Source organism: Tenrec ecaudatus, chromosome 13 (assembly GCF_050624435.1).
Source record: "Tenrec ecaudatus isolate mTenEca1 chromosome 13, mTenEca1.hap1, whole genome shotgun sequence".
Classification (NCBI taxonomy): Eukaryota; Metazoa; Chordata; class Mammalia; order Afrosoricida; family Tenrecidae; genus Tenrec; species Tenrec ecaudatus.
This window is the reverse complement of record NC_134542.1, coordinates 107,384,801-107,398,428: the sequence shown is the minus strand read 5'-3', so window position 1 is coordinate 107,398,428 and position 13,628 is coordinate 107,384,801. Positions and strand designations below refer to the sequence as shown.

Below are 13,628 nucleotides of genomic sequence, written 5' to 3'. Positions count from 1 at the left end.
TGCCATTTTGTTAAACACGGACAGTACATCACAGAAAAGTGATGCTTAGGGTCCTAATTCCTGGGTGCTGGGTCCGCTCCATCTGATACAGCGAAAACCTGCAGCCGAGGACTGACGGTCTTAGGGGCAGTCCCCCATGGCTCAAGATGTCCCCAGCTTGGAGGCTTCTGAGCAGCACTCACATTAGGATAAGTGCAGAGCTTCCTGCAGACACCACGGCATGCACGCTCCCAGCTCAAGGACATCGTCGGGCCCCCAGCTGGTACTGGATCAGAACAGCTTCAATGTGTATAGAATACCCACAAGTAAAGGTAATCAGTGTACAGAGGAGAGGGCTTTCTCAAGCAGTTGAAGGCACAATGCTGGTTCTGGAGGAGCGCAACCTGGTGCTTCATGAGGTGCGAGCCCTCCATGTGTGTCACCTATGAAACAGCCACACCCCAATATTCCAGACCATGTAGCAATTCTCTGCATTAACATGCCCTAAAACTTTGTTCCCCAGGTGGAGGATAAAGGGGAAACTGATCACGATGATCTACATATAACCCCCTCCCTGGGGAGCAGACAACAGAAAAATGGGTGAGGAGAGACATTGGTCAGTGTAAGACATGAAAAAATAATTTATAAATTATATTTATATTTTATAATTATAAATGATAATTTATAAATTATCAAAGGTTTGTGAGGGAGGTGGGGGGAGCGAGGAGGAAAATGAGGAGCTGATACCAAGGGCTCAAGTAGAAAGAAAATGTTTTGAGAATGATGATGGCAACAAATGTACAAATGTGAATGGGAATGTAGAGGGATGTAGAGATCCAATATAAGGATCTACATGTGACCGCCTCCCTGAGGGACGGACAACAGAAAAGTGGGTGAAAGGAGACATTGGACAGGGCAAGATATGACAAAATAATAATTTATAAATGATCAAGGATTCATGAGGGAAGGGGGAGTGGGGTGGGGGGGTAAAAACTGAGGATCTGATGCCAGGGGCTTAAGTGGAGAGCAAATGTTTTGAGAATGATGAGGGAAATGAATGTACAAATGTGCTTTACACAATTGAAGTATATATGGATTGTGATAAGAGTTGTATGAACCCCGAATAAAATGATTTTTTTAAAAAGACAAATGTACAAATGTGTTTGACACAATAGATGGATATATGAATTGTGATAAGAGTTGTATGAGCCCCCAGTACAATGATTTAAAAAAACAACAACTTTGTTTCTCAAAGATTATAGGGTGATCCAATGTGGGGACATCCCTCAGGTTTTGGAAGGTGATTGCAACAATTTTGGGGTCACTGGTGGCTAATTTCAAGAGGTCCTTAGTGAACACATCCTGTTCTAATACCCATTTCTCCTGCAGCAAATGGACTTGCAGGCTTACTGTGTGCTCGGAGAATACCTGGCTATGAGGCAGGGGTCAATCAAAACAAAATCAACTGCTGTCAAGTAAACTCTGACTCCCAACATCACTGTAGGACAGAGTAGGACTGCTCCCTGTGGCTTCTTACTGTAATTCTTTATAGCAGCAGACAGTTTCGTCTTTCTCCTAAGAACCACTGGTGGGTCACACTAGTGACCTTGTGGTTAGCAGCCCAACAGCAGGGATTAGGTGATGTGAAATAAGGGGCTTGGGTAAAACACGTGTGCTTCAATCTGGGTGCCTTAGTGCTATCGTGATTGAAATAAGGAGGGGAGAATCAGAATCCCGTGATCTAAAGGGTTACAAGGCTGGGTCAAAGACGCCAGGATGTCACACAACAGGAGCAAAATAAAAAGTCCCACGTGTAGGTCTAAAACCTAAAGTATATGTGTGATCCTTATATAGAGTCCTGGTGGCATGGTGATTATGCATTGGGCTGTGATCCCCATGGTTTGCAGTTCAAAACTGCCGGCAGCTCTGAAGTAGAATGACTGGGCTTTCTGCTTCCATAAACAGTTACAGTCTCCAAAACCCACGGGGGCCACAGCGAATCAGCATTGACTCAAGGCAGTGAGTTGAGAAAGACTTTAATTAACTTACTGTGTGTGTGTGTGTGTGTGTGTGTGTGTGTGTGTGTGTGTGAGTGTGTGTGTGTCTTCAATGATCAGATATCTCGGTGAAATGTATCTGCTCCGAGTCAAGGAGGCTGGCACAGAATTTTCCCTGCTGTTGTTGTTCGGTGCTATCGAGTTGGCTCTGACCCATAGTGAATCTAAATGCAACAGAATGGAACTGCACAATCCTGTGCCATCCTAACAGTGGATCCTATGAAGCCTTAACCCACTGATGCAGTCACTGTGTCAATCCATCTCATCGAAGGCCTTCCTCTTTTTTGCTGACTTTCCACTTTACCGAACATGATGTCCTTCTTCAGGGACTGGACAATATAATGTGTCCAAAGTATGTATATGAAGTCTTGTCATCCTCGCCTCTAAGGAGCACTCTTGCTTTCCTTTGTCCTTTTAGCAGCCCATGCACTTTCAATACTCCTCTCCAGCACTACAATCCAAATGCATCCATTCTTGTACAGGCTCCTTTACTCAGTGTCCGGCTTTCACATAAATAGGATGCGAAGGAGAATACCATGGCTTGGTCAGGTGCACCTTAGTCCTCAAAGCAACATCTTTGCTCTACAGTACTCTACAGAGGTCTTGTGCAGCAGATTCAACTCCTGCAATGCATCTTTTAATCTCCTGACTACTGCTTCCATGAGTGTTGATTGCGGATCCAAGCAAGACCACATCCTTGACAGCTTCAATATGTTCTCCATTTATCATGTTACCTATTGGCCCAGTGGTGCGGATTTTGTCATCCTCACTGTGAGTTGTGATCCACACTGAAGGCGACAAGCCTGGAGCTTCATCAGCAAGTGCTTCAAGTCCTCCTCGCTTTTCAGAAAGCAAGGCCGTGTCTTCCGCAAAGTGAAGGTTGTTAATAAGCCTTTCATCAAATCCTAATTCTTCATATAATCCAGCTTCTCTAATGATTTTCTGAGCATACAGCTTGAACGAGTATGGCAAGAGGATACAACCCTGATGCACACCTTTCTTGAAGTATGCCCTTGTTCTGTTGGGACCGTTGCCTCTTGATCCATGTACAAGTTCCTAATGCATACAGTGAAATGTCCTGGAATTCTTATTCTTCTCAAGATTATCTACAGTTTAGTATAATCAACACAGTAGAAGACCTTTGCATAGTCAATGAAATAAAAATAAGCATCTTTCTCATATATTCTGCTTTCATCCAAGGCCCATAGGACATCAGCAATCTTATCCCTTGTTCCATGTCCTCTTCTGAATCCAGCCTGAACTTCCGACAGTTCTCTGTCAATGTACTGCTGCAACTCTTGTTGGATGATCTTAAATTTCCCTAGTGGGTCATTATCCCAATTTTCTCAAGAAGGAAATATAATTGCTAACACAATTGGTTTTTATGAAGATGGAAAAGGACATCGTATAACAGACTGATACATGCCTGCCCTATTTGAAAGCATACAAATGACTAAGTTCTATTGGAGAACATCAATGAATGGTTTACTACTGTCAAGATGTAGGTCAAATAAACAGCACATAAACAGGTCAAATTAAAAGGTTACTCAGAAAAAGGAAGAATTCTTTCATGTCAGAATATGGAGTTACTGAGGCCCTGAGAGTCTATCAGAAGACTTAATTGACTCAACACAGTGAATTTAATGCACACATTCATCCCTCTTTCCAACAGAAACTCACTAAAATGACTGTGAAACATCTAAAGGCATAAATCTCAAAATCAAAGAAAAGAGAATAAATTAGAGTTGACAAGAAATGCACCACCACTGTGGAGACTGAGAGGTAGGTGGACAATGAAAGTTGCCTTATTCATCCAGAGGGAATTGAGTAACTGCAGTGGAAAATCCAGGATGTAGATCAGGCTGTGCTGAAGCATCCAGAAATGTAGGTACTGAGATAAGAATGACCACTAAAGATGGGGGCATGGGCGGGGATACAGAGAATTGCAAGTCCTTATAAAAATGCAGTTAATGTCCCAAATCAAAGTGTGGGGAAAATGAGAAGCCACCTTCATTTCAAAGATGGAAGACGGGCCTTTCACTGACATCCTGTGCTGAGATGTGGAGCACCACATGACGGGGAAGCAGCAATCGGTGCAGCGACCCAAAATAGCGGCAGGGAGAACATAAGGCTGAAAGAGCTTTCCATCATCTTGGTTTTGGCGAACCTGGCACCAGCACCTGACTGAGGCCACACTGAGCAATGAGGCCACCCTGCGGGAGCTAAGAACAACACATACCCTGTGCGGAGTGTCTCCAAACCAAGGACATTCTGTCCCTGAGAGGTGGCTTTGCAATTGATCATCTATTTGACCTGAGCAATTCATGATCTTGCACGGCCTCTTCCTTTACTGGAGGTTGACTTGGATAATTGACTTAGCGATACTTTTACTTTTGCTGGTTGAAAATGGCAGGCAGGCTTGCAATCTGCCCTAAGGCCGACAATTGAGCTGGCACCACTGGCGGGACTGGGGATTGGGATCAAGTCCTCATCTTTGGGAAGACGGGCCAGGTGAGTCTGAAGGTACCAGCCGCTGAGGTACATCATTCAGAACAAAAGTCCAGGAGACATTGTCAAAGTCCTGAACTTATTTTGTGGACAGATGTGTCAACATATTCATTCTAACAGAAGAATGAGTGAATGTAGGGATAACTGATCAAATGGAATCACATTGCACCTAAGAATTTTCTTTCACTTAAAATTTTCATAACTAGCTCACCACTAGATGTTGACACATATTAGTGACAGATTATTTTTCAAATGTTTTCTGGGTGCCTTTTGACTCATGCTTAGTGCGCAAGGCTCTGAGTGGCCACAGGATCCTTAATCATCTCTGTTCCAGTGACACTGCCCTACCCAGCGCGCTCAGCCATGGCGTGCTTTCTCACTCCACCTGGAACACATGACTCTTGGCCTAACCCCTATTCACTACACAAAGCTCAGATGCGTCACCATTCTCTCCAGGAAGTCTGGCACTTCCTTCTGATTGACCTACTTCTCCACCTGTCTCCCTTGCAGGCCTCCTGGCTCCAGAGAGGGCTTTTCCCCAGTGAACCTACCAGGAACCAGGCACCCCAGGAAGCTTCAAGGTCTGGTCGCTTTCTTGAGAGCTGAGATGTCTTTCCAGATTTTTAAATGGTGACTTGGGAACTGTGAAGAGTTGTAAATAGAAATCTCTGCATTCCTAGTAGCCTTAGTAAAAAAACGTAATCAAGGAAGTTGTTTGCCTCTTGTATATAGATAAATAAACACATGCTCTGAGTCACACCTACAGATCTTGTTATTCTCAGAGGCCAGAATAATTTTGCTCTTATCATCCACAGTGTTACCTCCTCTCATCTTCCTGGTCTGAACTCAAGTTGAGATTCTCTGGGGCTCTCTATTTACGTGGAGTCCTGGTGGCCTGGCTCCGCGCCAGCTTCCCTGTACACTCTCCTGGGTTTGAACACTGTGCCTTCTAATTTGGAGCTCTACAGCCTCTTCTTGTGTTTGTCACGCTTCCCTCTTTCCCTCGGTGTTTATTACAAAAGCTGTAGGGTTGGGGTGATATCGGCATGTATGTGTATGCATGATGTGTGAGGAGATAGGTCCAAGTTAAAAGTAGGAGACTCTGTGGCTTGCCAGTTTGGGGTGGCTATCACTAAGGCCCTTCCCCCATCCCTCATCATCATCTTCAAAGTCTTTTTCATTAGTGTGAAAGTCATTTTATTTCGTGTCCTTTCCTTCCTTTAGAATAATGTTGTCACGGAATATTTATCTTTATGAGAGTGATTTGCCGAGCATAATGTCCTGTCTTCCAGATTTGTCCATGTCAGGATATGTTCGACACTCTCACCTTCAGGAATGCATAATAGTCTCTTGGGCTTATGCACCAGTGCATTACCCCTTCCTCCACAAACAAGGTTTGTGATTATTTCCATCTTTTTGCTGTTATAGAAATTGCTGTGATAAACATGAATGTGCATGTATCTGTTCCTATTTTGTTTAACTGAGTAGTTCTTGCTGGATCCCGTGGTATCTTGGTTGATTTTCATTTAGTTAAGGAAGTTCCATGTTATGTTTCCATAGTGGCTGCACAATTCCGCAGTCCCACCAGCAATGCGCAAGTGTGATGCTTGAGAAGATGTGTCCTTAAATTCACTCCACCAATACCAACCTCTCTACATCCTTTTCAGCATTTAGCTTGTTTTTAAAATGTTGTTGTTGGTATGAGTATTGGTTTGAGGTGTATCTCATCAATGTTTGGCATGATGTATTTCTCTTAGAGTGTATTTCTCTTATAGCTTATGATCATAAGCCATGTCTTCATAGGATTATTGACTAGATGGGTATCATTTTTATTAAATTGTCTATTCATACCTTGTGCCATTTTTGGACTGGGATTATTTGTGTTTTACGTATTAAGGTGTTGTGGTTTTCTATAGACTTTTAAAATTAGCTCTTTATCTCATATATTATTGTCAAATAGCTGTCCCATCTGTGGGTTCCCTTTTTACACTTTTGATGAAATATTTTGATGTCCATCACTGTGTTTTGAAATGTCACGGTCCTCTGTTTTTCTCAACAGTGTGGGTGTTTTTTCATTATGTTTAGTAATGTATTTATGCTTGTTTGTTCCTGTTTCATTTATGATTACTATGCTTCTAGGGTTTATATTTGGGTCTTTAATCTATCTTAAGCTCATTGTGTACATGGTATGAGGTTTAGGGAGAGTTTCATTCTTTTGAAGGTAGACGTCCAATTTTTCAAGCACTGCTTCTTGAAAAAGCTATCTCTCGCGGGGAGGGAAGGGGGCAAAAATGAGAAGCTGATACCAAGGGTTTAAGTAGAAAGCAAATATTTTGAGAATAATGAGGGCAACAAATTTTAAAATGTATGTATGTATGGATTGTGATAAGTGTTGTATGAGTCCCTGATAAAATGAAGTTTTTCAAAAGAAAAGGCTATCTCTCCCTCCATTTAATGTGCTTTAGTCCTTTTTTTAAAAAAATTAAATAGACATCTGTAGGTGCCTGGCTGTATTTCTGGGTTGTCCATTCTGATCATCGGTGCACATATCTGTACCAATAACAAGCTGACCTTGATCCAGGCCATTCCACATCCTGGTGCTCAGCCACTCTCCATGCGTAAGAAGACCACAGCTGATGGACCTCCAACTTGAGCAGTTTCTATACTTCCTCTTCTTGAATATGGCATTCCATGTTTTCCCCCTGGCAGACACTCTCCTAGACGTCCTCCAGGCTCTCCTCCTCAAGTCTTACAGATGGGTGGCTGTAAAGTGGGCTTTGCTCTAGATCGTTCCATTCCTAAATGAGGTGAAGATATGTTCTAAATCCTGAACTTGTTCAGCCAGGTCATGATGAAGTTCCTAGCACTAGTGAAGGTGATGGCTACTCAAGGACATGGCACAAGATACGCATGATGACAGGACTGAGGACAACCAGACTGACAGACCTGATGAATTTGTGCACCAGGATGATGAGAGAGACAACAATGAAGAAAAAAGTTAGGTCTGAGTGTCGGATTTGCAGATATGCCTGGAAAAGCAAGGAAGAAAAAAGAACAGAACACGTTGGAGCTGACACCCCATCAAGTTATGGTGCTTTGAATAGCAGGTCAGGAAATCCCAGAGGAGAGAGGAGAAGTAGAGGAATTTTCATAAGATGTTGAAGATTATTCTGAAGCAGATAAACAAGTACAAAAGCAACTTAAAGATGACTCTCTCTGATGACACATCTAGTTCTTCACGGCAGCAAGCACCTCCACAGTTTGCTCCTCCTTCTCAGATGCAAGCCCCTCCTAGGCCAGGGCCACCTCCTCTTTGACCACCATCTTGAAGTGCAACCTGGACTGCCTATGAGCCTTCCCCCTGGACCACCGCCAGGAGCATCTTCAGTCCGGAGACATTTGGAATGCCAGCACTCTGAGGGCCTTCACCTTCAGGACTACCCTCTGGGTAACCCACAGGCCCACAACCAGGTTCCCCTCCAGGTCTTCCTCCTGGCCCTTCTCCCCAAGGACTCCCACCAAGGCTCCTTCCCTACATGTCCAGGTACCCCTCAACCTCATCCTGGCATGATATGCCCACCTTTGGTGCCTCCACTTGGACCTGAAATTTAGTCTCAGTCAGAATTTATTGTATATGAGATATTGCTATCTAGCTCAGAAGCAACAAAGTCCAAATGGAAGAACACCAGCCTGTGTGACCACGAGGTGTCAAAGGGACCAGGTATCAGACATCAAAGAACAAAAAATCATATCACTGTAAATGAGGTGGAGTGCAGATTGCAGAACCCAAAACGCATCTGTAGGCAACTTGACACCCCCTTACTGAAGGGTCACGGGGAGGAGATGAGCCAGTCAGGATGCAGAGTAGCAACGATAAAACACACAACTTTCCTCTAGTTCTTAAATGCTTTCTCCCCCCACTCTCATGATTCCATTCTACCTTACAAATCAGGCTAGACCAAAGGATGTACACTGGTACAGATAGGAATTGGAAACACGGGGAATCCAGGACAGATGAGTCCTTCAGGACCAGTGGTGAGAGTGGCGATACCTGAAGGGTGGAGGGAAAGTGGGGTAGAAAGGAGGAACCGATTACAAGGATCTATATATAACCTCCTCCCTAGGGGATGGACAACAGAAAAGTGGGTGAAGGGAGACGTCGGACAGTGTATGACAAAAATAATCATTTGTAAATCATCAAGGGTTCATCAGGGAGGGGGAAGTAGGGAGTGAGGGGGGAAATGAGGAGCTGATATAAAGTGCTCAAGTAGAAAGCAAATGTTTTGAGAATGATGATGGCTACAAATGTGCTTGAAACAATGGATGGATGTATGGATTGTGATAAGAGTTGTATGAGTAAAATGATTTTAAAAAAAGAAAGAAAGAGACCAAACAAAACACCTCCGTATAAAGAAATATCTCAGAATCAGGAAGAGAGTCAAGTCCTGAGGCCATGAAAGAGGAAGAGTGAAATCCCTGCCTGAAGTGGTAGAGGATATGCTGTGGTGGGAGCAGAGGGGAGGCAAGGAGACCTGAAACTGTGCAGAGGAGCAAGGCATAGCAGCAGCTGGGCTTTCAGGCCCGTGCAGACAAGAGACTACACTATCATGTGATTGTGAAGCTGAGATATCTGGCTCCTGGTTGGGGAGATGTACTGCTGTGGACAAAAGACTGTATTCTTAATGTTTTCTGACTCTGGCTTGTTAACTTCCCTAATAAACTCCCATCATGGTGATAATTGAAAAAAAATATATTTGGTTATTCAATCAGTGCTGCTAACATCCAGTGTCTTCCACAGGCTGTTCATCCCGTTTCTTTCCCTTCGTTTCTTTTGAAATGTCTGATCAGGGGAGGCATACTTGGTAGTGTGACTCTTCTGTGGGTTACTGGCACTGGAGAAAATTTCTAAGAAATCAATTTCTCTCTACCACTACCACTACCACCCCTCAAAAGTTGTAACACCCACAATACATTAAGTGGAAAGAACTGAAGAAAACATTCAATTCTGAAGTTCAAATATTGAGAGACTTATGGGCAAAATATTGAACACTACAGAAAACATCAAAGAAAGACGCAAAGAATACACAGAAGCAATGTACCCAAAAGAACTAGTTAATATTACACCATTTCACAGGCAACCTCTGATCCAGAACCAATGATGCTGAAGGAAGAAATTCAAGCTGCACTTGAAAGCATTAGTCAAAAACAAGGCTCCAGAAATTGATGGAATACAAATCGAAATGTTTCAGCAAGCTTATGAAAACTAGAAGCAATCACTCACCTGGACCAGGAAATTTGGAAGGCAGCTACTTGGCCAACCAACTGAAAGAGATCCTTATTTATACCCTGGTGACTCAACAGAATGCTCAAATTATAGGACAATATCATTTGTATCACATGCAAGTAAAATTCTGCTGAAGATCACCCAACAATGGTTGCAGCACTACAGTGACAAGGAGCTGCCAAGAGGTTCAGGCCAGATACAGAAGAGGATGTGCAACAAGGGACAGCAGGGCTGATGCCAGGTGGATCTTGGCTCAAAGCAGAGAATACAAGAAAGATGTTCACTTGAGTTTTATTGACTCTGCCACCACATTCAACTGTGTGAATCATTACAAACTATGGATGGCCTTGAGAAGAATGGGAATTGCAGGACACTTCATTTTGCTCATGCGGAACTTGCAATGGATTAAGAGGCAGTTGTGCAAACAGAACAAGGAATTACGGCACGGTTTGAAATCAGGAAAAGTGTCTGTCAGAATTGTAACCTCGCACCATACGAATCAAAACCTGTATGCTGAGCAAATCATCAGAAAAGCTGAATTATATGAAGAAGAATGAATGTGGCATCGGGATTGGAGGAAGACTTAACAACCTGTGATATGCTAATGACATAACCTTGCTTGCTGAAAGTGAGGTCTTGAAGCACTGGCTGATGAGGGGAAAGGGTTATAGCTTTCGGTATGGATTACAACTCAATGTAAAGAAGACCGGCATTTATACAAATGTACCGATAGTATAAATGGAGAGATAAATGGAGAAATAAAGTTTGAAATGTTCAAGGATTTTGTTTTGTTTGGGTCCACAATCAGTACTGATGTAAGAGGCAATCGAGATCAAAAGGCGCTTGATATTAGGTAAATCTTCTTCCTAAAACTTCTTTAGAATATTATAAAGCCGAGATGTTACTTTGAGGACTAATGTGCCCCTGACCCAAACCACAGTATTTTCAATTGCTTCATTTGCATGTGAAAATTGGACATTGACTAAGAAAGGTTGAAGAAGGATCAATGTGTTTGAATGGTGGTGAAGAATCTTGAAAGAACCACGGATTGCCAAAAGGACAAACTAATGTGTCTGGGAAGTACGGCAAGAGCGCTTTGCTCCTCAAAGGCAAGGATGGTGAGACATATATTTTGGACATGTTTTCAGGAGAGATCAGTCCCTGTAGAAAGATATTGTCCTTGGTGAATGTGATAGTTAAGGTTTATTGTGCCATTCTGGCCAATAAACACTGGTGTGATTAATTGAAGGGTATAGTGATAAATGGCTCGGTGAGCCTCGCCTGTCTGGTCTCTTGCTTGCTGATGGTCAGATCAGTTGCTGCTGCCTTAGCTAGTTTGCTGCCTCAGCTGGCAAGGCTCACTTCCTGAAAGACATCCCTGAGAAGCCACGTGGACCTACCCCGATGCAGCCCTGAGTGCTGGAGCATCCGTGTGGAGAACCCCGCCAGTACTGAGATGCTTACATGTTCACTGATTTGGCTTTCCTCCTGCAGTCAGCATCATTGTGTGTGTTTTGTGAGATGCAGATCGATGTTGGACTTATGGGCTTGGACAGGACTGGGTTGGGATGCTTAATGATCCAGTACCCTTATATAAAACTATATAAATATGAATGTTTATGAATTTTGTTTCTCTAGTCTACCCAGACTAACACAGTGAAGTAGAAGGGCAGAGAAAAAGATGCTCAATGAGAAGGATTGACCCAATGGTTGAAACAATGACTCTAGGTTTCTTTGAGCTACCATTAACTTGACTATTTTTTTTTCTTCTCAATCCTTTGATTTATAGTCTGTTTGGGGCTTTATATGTCAATTATTTCTTGGCTTTAAAAAAAATCTATTCTGCTAGCCAGTCTCCTAAATTGTGAATTTAATCCATTTACATCCTCTATGTTATTGATGTTGTTGTTTTAGGTACCATCAAATTGGTCCCAACCCATTGTGACCTTGTGTTAGTCTGGGTTGACTAGAGAAACAAATTCACAGACACTCATATGTGTCCAAAAAGAGCTTTCTATACAAGAGCAATTGATTATTGAGAAAACATCCCAGCCCAGTCCAGATCGAGTCCATACGTTTGATATCAGCCCCTACATCTGATACCAATCTATAAATTCCTCTTCAGCCTCATGAAACACATGCAATGACACTGAATGCAAAAAGATCACAGGCCAGTGGGTGGAAAGTCTTATGGATCCAGTGGCGGTGTAAGCATCTCAGCACTGACAGAGGTTTCCACATGGCTCATCTGGCTCCAGAGCTCTGGCTGCATCTGCACAGCTCTATCAGGCTCATAGCCAGCAATGTCTCGCAGGGAATGAGACTGTGTCCCGCCTCCAGGGAGCTATGTATCTCCATGGTGCCTCCAAATTAGGTCATCAAGCTGCGCACTGACTGACAGGCTAAACCCCACCCCTGCACTCTTAAGTCTCAAACTGACAACAGATTATGTAACTACAACAGACCTGAAGCACAATAGAAGGAAACAACTGCCCAGTCCTGCACCATCCTCACAATTGTTCCTATGCTAAAGTCCATTGTTGTGGCCACTGTGTCAATCCATCTGTAGTGTCTTCCTCTTCATACTTTTTCCAAGACAGATTGGTTTGTCTTTTAGCAGCCCATTGTACTTTCAATAGCCTTTTGCAGCACAATTCAAATGCATTGTCTTTATTCAATGACCAACTTCCACATGCATATGAGGCGATTAAAAATACCATGGCTTGGGTCAGGTGAACTGTGATAGTTTTTGTTTTTGGCAACATGGCACCTATAAGAAAATATGAGTGGAGTTTAGCCTGTCAATCAGGTCGCAGATTGATGACCACCTTTGAAGGTCCCACCAAGATAAATGACTTTCTGGAGGCAGGCCACCCACTCTCTGTGCCTTCACCTTCCTGATGATGAGTCATGTTGAGAGCTGCAGGAGTTGTGGAGATGTTCCCCACTACCATTGGACCCACAAGATTTTGCACCTACCAGCCTGTGATCTTCCTGCATTTTGCATTATTGCTTATGGCTATTTGAGTCTGAAGAGGGATTTATGGACTAGAATTGGACTTATGGACTAGTATCAGATTTATGGACTAGTATCAGACTTCACTTGGACTGGGCTGGGATGTTTTCCTGATATACAATTACCTCTTAGATAAAGCTCCTTCTTTTACATACACGAGAATCTCTGCATTTGTTTCTCTAGTCAACCCAACCTAACACATGCACCTTAATCCTCAAAGTAACATGGTTGTTTTTCAATACTCTAAAGAGGTCACGGGCAGCAGATTTAATGCATCATCATTTGATCTGCTTCCAGGAGCACTGATTGTGGAGTCAGGCAGGAGGAAATCTCTGACAACTTCAAACTTTCTTCCAACTGTTCCGATGCTTCCTATTGTTCCATTTGAGAAGCCTGTGGTCATCTTTACATTGATTTGTAATCCATACTAAAAGATGCGATCCTTTCTCTTTGTCAGCTAGTCCTTCAATTCATCCTCACTGTCACTAAGCAAGGTTGAGTCATCAGCATATAGCAGGTTGTTAATAAGAATTCCTCCAATTCTGATGCCACATTCAAATTCTTCTTCATATAATTCAGTTTCTCTGATTATTTGCTTAGCATACCGATTGAATATGTATGGTGAGAGGAAACAACACTGACAGACACGTTTCCTGACTTTAAACCATGAGGTATTCCCTTGTTCTGCTTGCATAACTGCATCTGGATGGATGTACAAGTTCTGCATGAACACAATGAAGTGTTCTGGAATTCCTGCTCTTCTCAAGACCATCCACAGTTTTTT

The 13,628-nt window shown here is 43.0% G+C and overlaps 1 pseudogene; it reads left to right on the top strand.

Annotated features, from left to right (window-relative positions):
* The first annotated feature begins 359 nt into the window (after positions 1–359).
* On the top strand, positions 360–8,156 carry LOC142424059 (WW domain-binding protein 11 pseudogene; annotated as a pseudogene).
* Positions 8,157–13,628: the final 5,472 nt, after the last annotated feature.